Source organism: Monodelphis domestica, chromosome 5, assembly GCF_027887165.1.
Source record: "Monodelphis domestica isolate mMonDom1 chromosome 5, mMonDom1.pri, whole genome shotgun sequence".
Classification (NCBI taxonomy): Eukaryota; Metazoa; Chordata; class Mammalia; order Didelphimorphia; family Didelphidae; genus Monodelphis; species Monodelphis domestica.
The window spans coordinates 107,066,076-107,082,309 of record NC_077231.1 but is presented as its reverse complement, the minus strand read 5'-3'; the positions used below and the strand labels follow the sequence as shown (position 1 = coordinate 107,082,309).

General features: G+C 37.4%; 1 pseudogene; it reads right to left on the bottom strand.

The window, feature by feature from the left end:
• Window positions 1-943: 943 nt before the first annotated feature.
• LOC100023117 (adenylosuccinate synthetase isozyme 2-like) lies at window positions 944-2,845 on the bottom strand (annotated as a pseudogene).
• Between the last annotated feature and the right edge of the window lie 13,389 nt (window positions 2,846-16,234).

Here is a 16,234-nt window from a genome sequence, read left to right as displayed (position 1 = left end):
GAAAATACAATGGCCACTAAAGTCTGCTTGATTCTCTTCTGTTTGACTTTGGGGAGTTTATTTTAGAAGAAAAGTGCCAAGTTTGATTACAATCAGTAAGTGCTTAATAAATGTTTATTGATCAATTAACAATCTCTCTGAGTCTCCAATTAGGAAAAATTTCCAAGACTGAGGAAGAGGTTGGGCTCTCTGCATAATCTTTCATTTTTCTCCAATTTGTGAAGGGCTGGTAAATATTTAACAACCAGTTCCACCCCTTTTCCCCCCTAGCTTTTAAATCTAGAAATTAACAGACTGACCCCAATTTCCAAGGTACAAATGGTTATACTGAAATGTTAACAATCAGCTCTGCAGAGCTGGTTCAAGCTGGCTTCAGCACAAGCCTTTCTCTAATTAAAACCCTGAACTCACTGTGGCTAAGTAAAATTCAGTTTACTGGAAACATTTGACAAATGAATAAACAGATTATATTGGAGTATCAATGAATAAACAGGCAACAGGAAGGGAAATTGGAGAAAGAACTAACCTTCTTTTGAGACTTCCCTTAGGGCTCTTTTCTTTTCTTTTTTTACTAGAAATATTTGGTTCTTTTTAATCAGTTATTGATGATATAATAAAATAAAGGAATTTAAATGGCACCTAATTCAAATATTTAAAATATCCCATTTAATGTGTCTTTCTAATCTGAAACACAATATAATTTAAGTCTAATCTTCAAAACTGTGCCTTTTTTTCAGGAGAGCAGAATTATAATAATCCAGATATGATTTAGAATTTGGAGAGGCTTGTTTGGTACATTTGGCAACATGTGATTTTTATAGGCATGGCAGTAGGTACAATGTTGAAGAATAAGCCTACCAGATGGAAGAACAATGCTAAATTACTAAAAGCAAGGTACATCTTTCTGAATTGTTTTAAATCACAAAAAATCAAACACACCAAATATCAGACTAGTTTTTATTTATTATAAGTGAACATTTTACAATATGCAGATTTTTGTGGGTACTTTTCCCTCTCTTGACCAATTAAATGTTCAAAGTATTAAATAATTCACAGAAATCAAGTTCTCCATGCTGTCTGTACAAATTAAAGAACCTGTGCATGCCTCCCAAATTCACTGGTCTCTGGATAAAAAGTAATTCACAATTTAAACAGAATTTACAGCATTACAAAAATGACCAGAACTTTCTTCTTTTAATCATTTACTTCAACAGTAAAGATTACAATGATAGAATTTGAATGATCCGAATGTAAAAGTATTTGTGCAAGACTGCATTAATTGTTCTTACCATCTAAGATTTGTGGGAACCCCCAATGACAGCACAGAGACAATAGTGAAAATTAAATACAATTGAAGGAGTTCTCTACATTTGATATTTTTAAAATGTGGACTATATTATGACTAACCATTAAAAGAAAATGTGGCACCATGAGCAGCAGGAGCAAAAACAATCTGGCAGTTATACCAACTCAAGAAAGCTGACCCTGGAATATGCCAAAGTTTCTTTCCACAGCAGCCATTGATCCTAAATCTGAAAACAACTGTAGGGCGTATTTCCATTCAATGTCCATAACATTGGCTTTGCACATTGAAAATAAAATGTTTTACGAATAAGCAGTCTTTATCTTTCTTCCTTTCTTTTGTCCTTTCTTTCTTTTGAGGAGTTAAGGGGGCCAGTGGGCAGAGAGAGTGTGCTTCTTTCTTGCATTGGCAGTCCTTAAAAGAGTTGAACATTAATTCTCTGGATCTACCAGCACCGATCCATTTAACTGGAATCTGAAGCTCATTTTGAATGAACCAGACATAATTCTGTGCATTGACAGGGAGATCTTTAAATGTCCTTGCATTTGATATGTCTGTGTTCCATCCTGGGAGAGTTTTATATTGAACTTCAACTTTATTTAAGACTTCCAGGTTTGCTGGGGAATTAGGTATAATTTCACCATCTAACTTGTAGGCAACTGCAACTTTTATTTCTGTAGACATGTCCAAAATATCCAGTTTGGTAAGAGCCAAGGCAGTAAATCCATTAATCATATGAGCATATTTGAGCAAAACAAGATCCAACCACCCACACCGACTTTTTCTTCCAGGGTCACCCCAAATTCTCTACCTCGGGTCTGTAACAGTTCTCCAATTTCATTGTTCTGTTCTGTTGGAAAGGCTCCAATTCCAACTCTAGTTGTATATGCTTTTACAACTCCATATACCTCACAGACATTCTGAGGAGGCATGCCCAAACCTGTGCAAACACCCCCGACAGTACAATTTGAAGAAGTCACAAAAGGGTAAGTCCCAAAATCAATATCAAGCAGGGCTACATTAGCATCTTCTACCAAAATGTTCCTTGGAGGGCCATGGAGGGCCTCATAGAGAAAATAAAAACCACCTCTCACCATTGGTTTAATCCTTGAGTTTTTGTAATTTGCCTTCAATATCAATTTCCAAAGTGGGATATAGAGATTTATATTGATTAGCTAAAACTTTAAACCTCTCAGAGAAGCCTTTAAAGTCCAAAACAAGATCACACATCCTGAATCCACTTCGAGAAGCTTTGGAGGAATAACCTGGGCCAATACCCTTTTTTGTGGTGCCCAAATTCTTTCCAGCTTGCTCCTGCCTCTGTTGTTCCTGAATGCTATCTGTTGCTTGATGGAAGTCAAATACAATATGAGCTCTGTCAGAAATTACAAGCCTTTTTCCCAGCCTTCGAAGCCTTTTTCCATTTGCACATTTTTCTCTGCTTCTTCAAATAATCCTGGCAGGTGAATTACCACACCATTTCTAATGAATGCTGTGGCATTTGGACTGATGACCCCACTTGGTAAGAGATGAAAGTCATACTCCACAGAATCCACAACCACTGTATGGCCAGCATTGTTTCCTCCCTGGCAGCGGCAGACGATGTCGGCGTCCTGCGCCAACAGATTCACCACCTTCCCCCTTGCCCTCGCCGCACCACTGCCCGGCCAGCACCACAGTCACTCGGTTCCCTCCTGGCTGAGCCAGGAAGCTGCCGCACTCTCCGTTGGGCACTGAGGCCAAGGCGAGGCCAGTCTCCGCGAGCGACAAGGCTGTCACAACTGGACACGCAGGGGAAGGGACAAACGGCAAGTAAGTGCGGTTCCAAAGCGAACACCGCCACCCAGGCGGAGCGGAAGAGCTTAGGGCCCTTTTCTGAGATGACCAAAGAACCAGTTATTCTCTTTGGTAGTTTGCTTCTCTGCAACAGCTCAGTTCTCCAATTGTTTCATGTTTTAATCTTTTAAATCCAGATGTTCGGTTGCCTCTTTCTCTGCTTCTGAGATAGCTTCTTCCTCCTTCCCCTGATCGAAGACACCTCTTTTTCATATGAATTGTATAAGAGGGATCTCTTCTTCAACAGAATGATTCAAGGAACAAGGTCCTGGCCACACGTGGTTCTCATTATTTGGTTTAATCAAAAGGTGTTAACGTCAAATGGGGGTGGTTTACAGATAGATAGAGCTAGAAGTATCTTAGTCTAAATTGATAGATAGATAGATGTAGTGCATATATTAATTTGTTGTGCAACTTGAACCTTAAAAGTCCTTTTGTATGGGACTCGTTATTGATGGAGGTTAATTATTCACTGCTCTGCCCTTGTGTGATGGATCGAGCTGGTGAGAGGTTAAGAGAAAAGAGATGCTGATAGTTTATTTTTCAGATTTGAGAGAGAAGAAAGAAAGAGATTCTGGGCAGACAACACCTATTGGAGTCAATTCTTCAAACATATCCCTGTTCCCAGGTTGCTCCACTGGAGATTTTGGAGAATTTCCCCTTAGGTGAGATCTAAAACTCTCAGTTGAGCTATTATCTTGCTCCCAGTGCAATGTCTAAAATATATTCTCACATGTATACTTTCTCTGCTTTCTGTTTTTGCTACAGAATTGGATAAATAGGTTTATTCATTATTTGCTACGGACATCATGTAACTAGCATTTGGTGGGAAGGGAGTTCAACCACAGACTCCCATAGTCTGAACTCCCATAGACTGAAAATATTTTGAAGGGCAAGTAGATGTAGTCTTAGAATAGAGTGACCAACCTCTGGTCCCAACCCCATGTTTCCCTTTATGTTTTTTTTTAAGTCAATAAACATTTATTAAGAGCCTACAAGGCTCCAGGTTCTGTGCTATGCCTTGGGAATAATACAAAGAAACATATTAGACAGTCCCTATCCTCAAGGAGGAGCAAGGTGGTGCTATCTATTCAGGAAGATCTGAGTTCAAATCTGACCTCAGACACTAGCTTTTTTTAAAGTTAGGGCCACTTACCCCTATTTACCTCACTTTCCTCATTTGTACAATGAGCTGGAGAAGGAAATGGCAAACCACTTCAGTATTAGGGAGGAAAGTGGGGAGTTGGGCACAACTGAAACAACTGAACAAAAGTCCTCAAGAAGCTCATAATTTAATGGTGGTAAGACAATACATAAAAAGAAGCTGAAGAGGTTAGGGATAGTTTCCCAGCCAGCATATTAAAGGCCCATAGCTAAGACAGTCGGAAAAGTTGTGAATTTTAGGGTTTGTTTCATATTGTAGAATGATGAATTTCTAGAGGTCATGAAATCCAGGAGGTTGGCAATATGGAAAATAATGTAAATTCCCAGAGCATTCTGCCAAACCCAGCATTCCTTAAATGGTATTAGGGAATGGTAAATAGTAAAAGAATTAGGGAAGAGTTCTCCAATGTCCATCCCCCCCAACTCTCCAAACAGAGGGAGGGAGGGACCCCAGAGGTAGAGGGGGCTGAGGAGGTGTGAATTTCAGAGTTGATTTCATCTTGCTAACTGATGAGTTTCTAGAGATCATGAAATCCAGGAAGTCAGCAGGGTGGGAAATGAAATTATTCTTGGCTGTAATCAAAGTGTTCCTTGGAGAAGGGTGGAGAGGAGACTCTAGGGACATCTATTCTTGCATCCCTCTGAGCCACATCCAGTAAAGGCCCCTGTAGACACACATAACCCACATAGGGAAAACACAAATAGCACACAAATACACACACACACACACACACACACACCCCTTACATGTGTATATATAAAATGGTCTTTAGTAAACATCAAAACCAAAATACATAATTTTCTGACAGGTCATACTTCTGCATTTAGAATTCTTTTCTCAATCTTTCCTCTAATATTCTCACTTGATTTGGAAAATTATTTTAACCCTTCCCCCCCCCCCAACTCTTGTTTTAGCTTTCAGAAATTCTAGCTGAACTTCTGTATAAGCTAGATAAGGGTTGTTGTTTTTTTTTTAATATGCTTTCCTTGAAGATGTTTTGGAATTATTCACTTCTGTGTTTGTGTCTTGGGTACATAATAACATTTACTTTTTACTTAATAATTCTTTATGGTGGGATACTTTTGTTTTTGTTTATTCTTCTTGACTACTTCCTGACTTTAGACTTTATATTTTGATCTGAGTTCTGTGGATTTCTAGTGAAGGCTGAGTCCTCTTGGATCTTGCTATTCCTTTTATCTGGTATTTTAGTATCCTATTATTCTAAGATCTTAGTGATAGCTTAGTCAGGGGGGCCTTCAAGCTTTTAGTGCTCCCAAGGTAGTTTGATCCAGGACAAATTCTGATTTATGTCTTCCTTGTATGATCTCTGGACATTCCTGACCTGATTTTGGGTCTGAGCAACATTTTTCTAGGCTTACCCCCTGGTTGGAGTGCAAATAGATTGCTGTGGGACTTAGCAGGCTCAGAATGACAGTCCTCTTTGGTCTGAATGTCTCAGCCTGGTTATTTTCCTGTAAGCGTCTGACTGGCTGATGGCTAAAAAGGAGACCTTGCTTAACTCCTGGCAAGCAGCCACTGAGTTGATGCTTGCTTCTCAATTTGTTCCTTGTTCAATACACAGCCTATGACTGTTGTTCACCTTGGACTACCCTCCTTGGGTTCAGGTTCCTTCTTTAGTTCTCCCCTGGATCTGTGTTTTGAATTGAGTATGAGATGTAAAAGATACCATTTGGAACCTGTTCCTGTTACCTAAACAAGGTTGGACCCTCTGTGTGTGGGAGGGTGTGTGTGTTTGTGACTTCTTACCCTGATGTACAATCCCTGAATGGTAAGCTCCATGTATTTTGCTATTGTTGACTAAAAGAGGAACGTAATTCCACTGTACCCGTATCTTGCTTTTGTAGTGAGGGGAGTGTCTCATCTCCTTCAGGTTCCCAAAGAAAAGGAAGAAAATCATTCCACTGAAAACCAGTTTCCTCCATTTGGGATCAGAGGAGAGAATTCCATTTCATCAGACCAGGTCTTAAATGGTGGAAGGTTCTCTAGTCTTCCCACCAAGGGGTAGGATGTGATAGCATCAGCATTTTCCTGACAGAGCTTCCTTCTAGCCTCCTTATCCCCCACCCCATAAACCATGGGATAGATTGTCCACAGGACCTGATTGGCCCTAACTTCCCTCTCTCCATTTCCTAGTCATCTAGAGCCATAAAAAGTCCCAGTCACATGGAATCTATGACTCTCAGGTTTGGTAGGTGCCTAAGATCATCTGAGTCACCATAGCCTGACCAGACTTGTTCCTAGATAGAGACAAGGTGTGTTTAAGGAGGATAGTTCATCAAAAGAAGTTAAATGCCTCTGCATCCTTTTTGCATATACTTGTGTTAGGGCAAGATAAACTTCCTTCAGGAAATATTCTGTGATTTCCGAGTTCAGTGACTTCTAGCTGTAGGAATAGATGGAAATGGAGAGGAGAGATAGAACACATAGGAAGAAAGATGATTGACAGGAGAGACGGAATGCACAGCATCCCCCTTCTGTGTGCCTTCCATCTCTCCTTCTGTCAGTCATCTTTCTTCCTGTGTGTTCTATTTCTCCTCTCCATTTCCATCCATTCCTACAGCTGGTGTTGGACACTTGCCTCTAATACCCAATCTAAAGTGTCTAAAGTTTTGCATTGTAGCCCTATGGAATGCCTACTCCATAGGCAACAAACTTATTTTCATCTTAAATCTTTTCCCACTCCTGTTTATTGGCCCTCAGTGAGCCCTGGATCCTTCCTCATAACACGACCTCCATGTTGTGTTGACATCTCTGTAGCCTGTGACCCTGACAATCTGACTGTTAAGTACACTTTTCTCCTTTAATACTCTCTAAGTTTCTGGGATATTATCCTGTCTTGGTTCTCTTTCCAACTATGCGACCACTCCTCAGCCTCCTTTGCTGGATCTTTGTCCTGATGATAACTAACCCCTAGTGTTTCATATCCTGGACCTCATCATCTTCTTCTTCTTCCATATTCTGCTGAAGACCTCATCAACTCATGGATTTAATTATCTCCATGCTGATGATTTTCAAACCTACTTATTTGAAACCTGATCTTTCTTGTACCTCCAGCTGCCAATTAGACATCTATAACTGGATGTCTTATAGACATTTTAAACTTGATATGTCAAAAACTGAACTCATGATCTTTCCACCTTCCAAATGTCTCTATTATTGCCAAGGGTGCCATCATTTTTCTAGTCACCTACATTTGAAACTCAAATGTCATCTTCAACTCTTCTTTCTCACCCTAACCCACCCCCATATCCAAAGCATTGCCAAAGCTTCTCAATTTTACCCTTATAACATCTCTTAAATATGTATTTTTGCTCTTATGATTCTGCCACTATTCTAATGCAGATCCTCACCATCTGAACTACTGAAATAGCATGCTGGTTCATATCCTTGCTATGGTGAATGGACTTCTCTAGAGTCTGCATTTTTAGTTTTATAATATTATTTTATTTAAAAAGCACTTAAGATTTCTTTAGTAGGGTTCCCTACACATTCTGAACAGAGGCTAAAATGACCTGAGCAGAGTCAATACAAGAGAGACATGAATGCAAGCATTTGAGTCACCAGACTTGGGCAGAAAAAGAAAAAAAAAAGGAACCACTTTCTGTCCCAGAAGCCAAAATATGCTCCTTGTGATGTCATCATCCAATATCTCCCCAGTACATCCTAAGAGAGATTGCTCACTGGGCACCATCTACACAGCAATTGAACTCAAGAGATTTCCTCCTCTGAAGTGGTGGGTCTTCTGGATGAAAAGTCACTCTAACACATGACAGAGTACCATGAGGCTTCCAACATGGCATCTGCCTAGCTGATTGATTACTTTACCACGGAAGAGAATTCTTATTTACAGATAAACAAAAAGCAGGTCTCTGCCTTGCCAGTTTTTTTTAACTAGATAAAAGAAGGGAGTACTCAACCTAGTCTTCAGGAAAGAGTTTTCAGCTTGATAAAGAATTTGAGTGTTAAATCAAAAAGTTTTTTGGTAAGGGCCAAAAAGGGGTACAATTTCATATTAACTTTCCACATTACCACACCTTTCTTGCCATTACAATCAAATTTATTTTCCTAAATCTCAGGTCTGACCATGTCATCTCTCTAATTCAATAAACTCTAATAGTTCCCAATCACCCTCAGAATGAAATATATCCTCTGTTGGGCTTTCAAAACCCTTTCAAACTTGACCTTTGTTACTTTCTTGCATCTTATATCCTGACATACTCTGATTCAGTGAAAGAGGCCTTCTTTCTGTTTCTTACACAAGACACTCTTCTCTAGACGTGATGAATTTTTGTTGGCTTGGAATACTCTCCTTCTTAACCTCCTGGCTTTCCTGTATTCCTACAAGTCCTAATTAAAATTCCACAAGAAGTCTTTCTCAAACTCTTTTAATTCTAAAGCCTCTCCATTGATCATTTCTAATGTATCCTATATGTAGCTTCTTTATACAAATGTGCATGCTGTCTTTCCCATTAGACTGTGAGCTCCTTCGGAACAGAAGCTATTTTTTTTACCTTTCTTTGTATCCCCAGAGCTTTGTACAGTGCCTGGCTCTAGCAAGTTTATTATTATTATTATTATTATTAATAAATGTTTCTTGACTGAGTGAGTCCCATCCTCACTACTCTGAACCTTTCTTCCTTTGCAAAACTGGCCTGGAAAATGGCTTACCCTGATTTTATCTGGGACTTGCCAAATAGGAAGTGATCTAGTACCTTTGGAAATCTTTGTGGAAGAAGTGTGGTTGGGCAGCTGGGATAGACTTCTTGCTACTCCACCAGCTTGGCTCTCCCCATCCTCTTCTAAGTCTCAATCATTGAACAAAGTTAAGAGATTGGGCACAGAATGGCACTGTGCCCAGACTGATAGACAATGCTTTTGCAAGGGGTGGGTGGAAGAGCAACCAATCAAAGCACAGATTTAGTTCTTCTAAATGCAATACAGACTTGGGAAAGGTAAGACTCAAATGCTCAAAGGAGGTATCCATAAAATGTTTACTATAGTGCCAATTAATAAATGCCTTTTCTCTTTCCTTTCTCATACTCTTTGCAGTTGCCCAGGTGATGAGCTAAAAATGCTAATGGCAGAGAATTTGTTGTTTTGGAATGGCTTCAAGTCACTCTCATTTTCTAACCAATTTTTTCTGCCCGCCCCCTTCTTACCACCAGCATAGACTAGGTGGAATACATTTAAAACAGTGTGACATTCCAATAACCTTTCTACACCCCATTAATACCTATTTTCCTTCCATTTGAGTGCTAAATTTAGATCCACCTAAATTTGCAGCTCCACATGTCTTTTTTTTATTTATGAATTACTATCATAAGCAGGCTACAGTTATTTCCCCATACCCTGACTCCCTAAATATGAAACACACAGACAAGTGTTCTGGGTCCATTTCATACCACAAAGAATTAAAATGGGAGAAGAAGAAATGATAGTCTATGTCTACTCATGTCTGACTCCAAAAGCACAGTGCAAATCCAGGTGAATAAAGCCCTCATAGTTTATTTTGTGATACCTGGGAAAGGATGAAACCAAAATGAAAGTATCTATGTGACTTTGGACCTCTCAAGTCCTTATTCTTAAATTAGTATTCTGGGGCACAAAACCCTAAATACTTCCTTGATTCTCTCCAAGAGTTAATGTATTTCAGAAAAGGCTCCCAAGAACTATTGCTTTGTTACTGGCATAGATGAAGTAAATGACAGAAATTCTTTAGTTCTTTAATCTTGATGCCACATATGTGAGTGGCCTGATCTAGAAAACTATAAGATCAAATGTTACAGCTAGAGGAAACCTTAGAAGGCATCATTTTAACATGAGGAAAAGGTTAAAAAAATCAAAATTTCCATGGTATGTTTGAACTAGAACACTTGTTAAAGATAATCTGATTGGTTTTTTGCCGTATTTAACCATCTGATTGGGGGGCAATGTTTATTTGATGATTTCTCTGTTGAGATATTATTGTACAACCCTTGCCAATACCAACCATCACTGAAGTTGAATACCACTGGGTTGTTATAGGAAGCACAGTAGAGCTTTCACCACTGTAGGAATGGAAACAAAGAAGTACCAGCTGCTCTTTCCCCCCCTTTCCCCTTTAGAACATAAAGGCAAAAGCAAAGGCAGATAAAAGAAAAAGGCATTTTTGGAAAAAGGATTAGAAGGTGTGTGACCGTGTCTGTTCTCTACAAATAAAACTTACCTATGACATGCCTTAACATGCTGCCTTGATCATAGTAGGCACTCAGTAGATATTTGTTGAACTATATTATTGGGTCATTGAAGTATATGAAATATGTTGTTTTGAAGATAATAATTTGGAATGAATGAACTGAACAGATAAAGTAATAATAGTTGACTTATACGTGGGTCTTCACAGTTCCAAATATTTCAAATAACTTACAAGCACAGAGATTTTAATATGATACAGCAATTTCAACAATGTGTGAACTCATCACTATTAAAGAATTTGGCAAAAACTGAAGGTGACAGTCCTTTCCTCCTTCTCTTAGGTTGATTGCTATATCATAAATGGTTAGGACTCAGCTATCTAGGAGCTTTACATGTATCTCTGACTGAGGACCAGGAAACCTGGCTACCCAAAAAAAGATCTCACAAAGTCCATACACTAAAACTTACAAATGTATAATATATATACATATGTGTACTATATATAGAGAAATATTTAGAGGTCTTGCTCAGAGCCTACTTACTTCTATACTGCACAGAGTTCTAACAATCTTGATTCATTGGTTTGCAAATCTATAGTAAACTTGAAACAAGAGGAAACAAATAGGAAAAGACTATAGATAGGCACACTGTGATACTGTGAGGTGGTAGTTGACATCTGGGAAAGAAACCAAAATTATCAGGGCAGATTATCAAGGGAAAAACTTCTCTAAAAATCTCATTAGACCTTTCCAATCCATAATCATTACAATCCAAATCTTATTGGATTCATAATAATCCTGAAAAATGAAGAAATAACATTCTCTTCAGTGTGCTATTTTAAAAGAAAGGAAATTTTGTAATATATTTTAGAACTATTTACCCATAATGGAAAAAAATAAAGCTTTTTGCCTAAGGACATCTGCTCTTTCAAAAATTTTGCTATGTATAACTCATTCCCTAAGGATTACCTATAGCTGAAATTTTACTGTAATACAACATAAGCAACTATCTTCCAATATATTTTCCCAAAGCCTTCAAGCATTTTATAAATGTTACACTAATCCCTTCGAAATTAACCAGCAAATGTTCTTTTCCATTTTTCTGAGAGAATAGAGCAGAATGCCAAAAGCATTATTTCCCCCCTAGCATTTATACATATAAATACATTTGTGTGCATATATATGTGATATATATACAATGAATATTGATATATATTATATATGGGATATATGTTAGATATATAGGATATAGATAGATATAGGGGAATGATATATATTATATATAGGATAGAAATACATATCATTGTGTTTATATATTAAATATATGCATATATTATATAAATATTATATAATTATAAAATTTGTTTTATAATTATATAAATAAGTATATATTTTTAAACTTTGAAAACTTGAAAATTCTCTGAAAAAATTATGTATTTCTTATGACCTTTCTTAGTTCTTGTATCTATATACAATTAGTCAGCATTTAAGTTCTGCTTCGTGTTTAGAGTACAAATGATCTGGTTTGCCCCAGAACTCAGAGTGACCATCTACTTCAACCTCCTCATTTTAGAGACATAATTAGGTGGTATAATTGATTCTGTAATATAGGACCTGGAGTCAGGAAAGACCCAAGGAATCTTTATTCTATTTTCTCATTATAGATGAGGGAAATGAAGCTGAAAGAGGTTAAGGGACTTGTCTTACAGTTGAACCTTCACACTGATTGCTTCACGGTGATGTCGTCTGGCCTGATAGAACAATAATAACAATATTCATTCCATTCTGCCATAAAGTGCATCATAAGATTTTGATTAATAAAATGGGAAAGCAAGAGGTGATATGAAAAGGTCCAGGCAGAGAGGGAATCCCTTAGTGGTTCACTAGCTCAGAAGTGAAATAAAATGAAAAGTCCTAAAAGAATCAAAACACATAGAGTTGTAAAGTCTATTCCATTTTCTCTGACCCTCACTTCACCTGAAGCTTTAAGGTAAGACTGGAGTCACTTTTATCAATGTTTATTTGCAGAGAGAAAAACTGTCCCCCAAAATATGACCAATGGCTTACAAAGCCAAAACAAGGTATTTATTATAAACTGAAATCGAGGCCACCTGTGCAGTAGTCCCAGTCCCAGGGAAAATAAACTTCTGGCGATATTGTCTGGATTGGCTTTCCAGAGAGAACTGGATTTTCTAGTTTGGTCTGACTCCTTTGACCTAATCATACCATTTTTTTCCTTGAAAAATTAGAAGAGAGGTGTACAAACTAATTATGAATGAAAGGCTGGCAAGTTTTCTCCAGGAACCAAAGGACAAATGACCGGTATTAACACTCCTGTTTTCCATGTTCTCTGGTGAAACCCACATTAAATACCCAATTATTCTCAATTCTATCCTACCTATGTGATCTTGGGAAGCAGTCTTGGTTCTTTGGGACTATATCCTGCTTTGGAAGGTAAAGATATTGGATGAGAAGATGTGTAGAACCTTTTCAAACTCCAAATCTTGAGAGTGTTTATTAACTTTTTAAAATGTTCCAAATGATTCTGAATGGAGCATTAACTTAGAATCAACCAACTTCAGTGCTTTCAAAGATCTTTAATCTCTACAGTATGGTCACTCTCTACCATGAAAAATGAAAAACATTATAATTCTTCCAAAATTTTAAACAGTTTCATGATACAGCATGAAGTAATGGAAAAAGAAGAAAAGTTTACTTCATAGTTTCATAGCAGTTAGAGCTTAAAAAAATTCTTAGAGATTACTTAATCAAACTCCTCATTTTGAAAAAAAGAGAAATGGGGGGTAGATGGGGTTAAATTATGTTCTCAAGGTCATACAAGTCAGCAGCAGAACCAGGATGTGAAATCTCTCATCCTAGACAGTACTCTTTCAAATCCCAGCTGAGCTGCATCTTTGACATTGAGCAGTTCTATTGACCTCACTTGGCATAACTACATTTCTTCATCTGAAAAAGGAGTTTCTTTAGCTGTTTCCAAATGTCTCTTCTGGTTCTAAATTCTATGATACTTTCAGTTATGAGAGCCAAAAACATTTCCCATGGTGATCAATCTGGTGATGTGTAAAGATGAATTTAGAGTTGTGACTTTAAATCTAGATTTAAATGGTCGTCAAATAAAATTCCCAAGTCATTCTGGAAATTTATGGTAATTTAATTAATATAGAGGGAAGGAATTTAAGGAGAAGAGAGAGGGAGAGGAAAAAGAGTTAATTTAAACTGCTCCAGCTCAGGCTGAGCCAGGCAGGAGTTAAAGGCCTTGGCTAAAGGGGCCTCCCTGAGCTCAAGGGAAAAGGAAATCAGTCTTATCACGCACCACGAGACCGTTTCAAGGAAGCTGTCTAAATGAGCTCCTCCAGGCTGAGTTCCAGGATCGAACTGGTGCCCAGGCTGCTCATAGGAAGTGATTAGCCAGATCCAACTTTCCGGGGAAAGAGGTTTTGAGAGATGAAAAAATCCCAAATATATAGACCTTTCAATCTTGTGTCTCCACCTCTAAATTTTCACATTTACCAGTCACATCAAGGCTTTCTCCAGGACTGCCAATACTTTTAGTTCTTACCTTCTTTGATTAGTTTATATCTTTTGAGCTACTTCACACTTCTTTGTTAAGTTCACCTTTTGTTAGTTACTTGACTTTTTTATGATTAATTTAACCTTTACAGTTACTTAACACCTTTTTGTATTAAGGTCTAAAATTAGACTTAGCTTAAGGTTCTATCTTCACTATAAGTTGAGGACTAAGTTCTGTCATTGTTCAATTAGGAGATTACAACTTTATCTTCCCCCAAAGTATGTCTAAATAGGGTGGAGTAATGTAAAGTACTACAAGACATTCCTGATTCTGTTAAAGAGAGTGTCTTCATTGTTACAATCAGGAGATAGCTAAATCAAATATTCTGAAGTATGGTCTGAGTAGGGTGGAATAGTTTTAAAATTCACAGATGAGTCTCTTTGACTGGCCTGGTCCTGAACTCATACTATTATTTCTACCATCATTCTATTCTGTTATTTCTACCATTAAGGTATAAAGCATAGGAGAACTAAATCAGCATGAATGGAAACCAATCAATCCTTCAGAAACTCTTAACCAGAAGTCTGTAAAGTATTAAAAAATTTTGATAACTATATTTCAACATAGTTACTTGTAATCCTATATCACTTATTGTGCACATTAAAAAACAACAACAACAACATGTTTTTAAACAGCCCTTACCTTCTGCCTTAGAATCAATACTACATATTGACTTCAAGGTAGAACATCAGTAAGGACTAGACAATGAGAGTTAAGTGGCTTGTCTGGGGTCACACAGCCAGGAAGTGTCTAAGGTCATATCTGAACCCAGGACCTCCTGTCTCTAGGCATGGCTCTCAATCCACCTTGATGTCCCCCATTTAAAAACATTTTCAGAAGGAATCCATAGGCTTCGCCAAACTTATAAAGGGATGCAGGACACTGAAAAAGCTAAGAGTCCTTGAAGTAGAGCAAAACTTTTTACAAATAATCAGTCAACAAGATTTTATGAAGCATCTATCTGCCAGGCATTAGGGCTGCAAATACAGAAAAACAAAGTAATCTCTACTTTCAAGGAGACTATATTCTAATATTTTATTAGAGTAGATATCACTTATACATCTAAGTATATATAGAACAAATACATAATAAATGTAGAGAATAAATACCTAATAATAAATACCTAATAAATTCATTCAATAAATAGAAAAACAATAATAAATACATAATAAATAAATAAATACAAAATAAAACAAAGTAGTCAAAAAGAGAGGACACTAACAGAAGGATTAGGAGGATACCATATACTAAAAATTTAGAACTTCTACAGTGATTAGTATCTCTCATAATGCTATATTAGGCCAGGTTAAATCAGGAAGGATAAGATTAATATTTTCTCTTGTAACACTCCTGGCTGAATCTAAACAAATTAAAAAAAAATCTTTCCAGGAAACAATAGGACAGTAATAAAGAGATAATTTCTAAAAATCACTGGAAAACACAAAATTCTGTTTCCTCATTGTTGTAGCATTCATGCCATTACTAGTATAACAAATGCCCAAACTTTGCTCCTCCATGTAGGACTACAAAGCATTAACTTGTGACTGCCTAGAAAAACTGACTATATATATACATATATATAGTATTTTTGCACTTCAGATGAAAAATAAACATTCCCCCCTCTACAATATACTAATTTCAGAACTAATTGCTGAAACATCAAGTCCTATTAAAGGGAAGGAGAATTGCTATACTGGCAAATACAATTTAACAGTTAAAAAAAAGTTAGACCTTTCCTCTATAAAACTTGTATAACTGGCTTTTCTGGGCCCCCTAATTAATAGCTAAAGTTGCTGCCCAGTTACATGCCCTCAAGAAGCTATTTTTGCTTATACTTTCCAGATTAACTAGAGACTTAAAAGCCTTTCAGTTGTTCAGTTGTACAGACTTCTATTTCTTTTGGCTATTTAACTGTAGAGTTAAGTAACAAATGAGTGCTGAAATCATAATGAAGGCAGAGCCAAGATGGCAGAGTACAGGCTGGGACCCAGCTGGACTCTCCCAACAGTTCCCTCTAAACAACTTTAAATTAGGCTTCAAATCAAATTTTGGAGTGGCAGAGTCAACAAAAATCAGTGAGACTGTTTTTTTTCGGTCCAAGACAACTTAGGAAGAATGTAGGAATCTATAACATTGGGGTGGGC